At 42.5% G+C, this 1804-nt stretch overlaps 1 non-coding gene across 1 annotated transcript; it reads right to left on the bottom strand.

Annotated features, from left to right (window-relative positions):
* Positions 1-357: 357 nt before the first annotated feature.
* TRNAG-UCC (transfer RNA glycine (anticodon UCC)) lies at positions 358-428 on the bottom strand. Its single transcript has one exon. It is a non-coding gene; the product is annotated as a tRNA-Gly (tRNA).
* Positions 429-1804: the final 1376 nt, after the last annotated feature.

The raw sequence follows: 1804 nt of genomic DNA on the forward strand, positions 1-1804 counted from the left end.
TTATCATCCCTCAGGCACAAACAGACACAGCTTTCCCCAGCTAATATTAATTTCCCATTGTCTGAAATGGAGCCCAATATCTACGTAGCTCTTCCGATTTTCTACAGAGGATGGTAAAGGAGTTGTTAGCGACTGTAGAGTCAGCCCCTGACTCATGCTGACCCCATGCACAATGGAAAGAATGAAGACAAACCACCACCATCGGCATAATCAGTTGCAGATCAGAAAACCATGATCCATAGCATTCTCATTGAGTGATTTTCAAAAGTAGATTCCTAGTCTGTCTTAGCCTGGAAGCGTTGCTGAAACCTGTTCAGCATCAGAGCAACATGCAAACCAACACTGACAGACATGAGGTGCATTGGCTGGGAATCGAACCCAGGCCTCCTGCTTGGAAGGCAGGAATTCTACCACTGAACCACCAATATCTCCCTCCCAGTAAAAGAGATAGATGGGTTTAATTGATTAAGGGGGGATTTGGGTTATCATGAGAAAGAGGAGCCGTGGTGGCACAGTGGTTAAATACTTCGCTGCTAACTGAAAGGTTGGCGGTTCAAACTCACCAGGTGCTTCAAAGAGAAAGATGTGGCAGTCTGCTTCTGTAAAGGTTACAGCCTAGGAAACCCGATGGGGCAGTTCTACCCTGTCCTGCAGGGTCTCCATGATTTGGAATCCACTGGATGGTGGTGGGTTTGGTGTCGGTTATTCTCTCCTGCTGGCATAATGTTTTCATCATGTTGGGTTTCTGACACCGCCCTCTTTGGTCTGTGCTCTCAAACTCATTTGTCAGGGTCTGTGTAGGAAACAAACTACTCTAGGTATTTTAAGCTGGAAGAAATTTAATACAGAGAATTAGGTGCTTACAAAATTGTTGAAAGGGCTGGAGGAGTGGGCCCTAGGCTCAGCCTCCAGGGATAACTCCCGGAACTTCATAGAACTGACCCGTTAGACCTATGAGTCTACCCTATCTTTTCCTTATTTTGTGGCCATGCTGATGTTAATTTACTATTGATAAGGAAATCAAGAAACTACAAAGAAAATATATTTTGATACTAAAACAACAAAATTTTTATTTGTATCTTTTTATTTTTGTCCTGAGTATCTGCCTCTTCAAGCCTACTGCGGGGTGGGCAATAAAACTTTTCCTCATAGCCTTTTATGTGTCCCTTTTTTTTTACTCATGGAACAATTTCACTTGTACATTGCATCCTGCCACGTTACCTAGTCCTGCACTGATCATTGTTCTATGCTTCTCCCCTCAGCATTCAACCCCTCCACCAGGTCCCGCCTGTTGACATCATCCAATTTACACCATTGGCCTTGCCTTGTCTCATCACTAATTTTACTCTTCTCATGTGTGCCATCAAGTCGATTCCCATTCATAGCGACTTCATAAGACAGAGTAGAACTGCCCCATAGTGTTTCTTAGGCTGTAATCTTTTTTTGCTTTTTTCACTTTTCATAAGGTTTATTTAGAGTTTCCTGTGAGTCGGAACCGACTCAATGGCAATAGGTATGGGTAATCATAATTTTATTTTTGAATCATCTTTCTTTTTATTTTATTTTTTTAGATTAAGGTTTACAGAACAAACTAGCATTTTATTAAACAGTACACATACAGTTTCACGACATTGGTTAACAACCCCACATCATATCAACACTCTCCCTTCTCAACCTTGGGTTCCCTATTTCTAGCTTTCCTGTTCCCTCCTGCCTTCTTGTCCCCTAAGCTGGTGTGCCCCTTTATTCTCCTTTTGTTTTATGAGCTTGTCCAATCTTTGGCTGAAGGGTGTACCTCAGGAGT

Source organism: Elephas maximus, chromosome 3, assembly GCF_024166365.1.
Source record: "Elephas maximus indicus isolate mEleMax1 chromosome 3, mEleMax1 primary haplotype, whole genome shotgun sequence".
Taxonomy (NCBI): Eukaryota; Metazoa; Chordata; class Mammalia; order Proboscidea; family Elephantidae; genus Elephas; species Elephas maximus.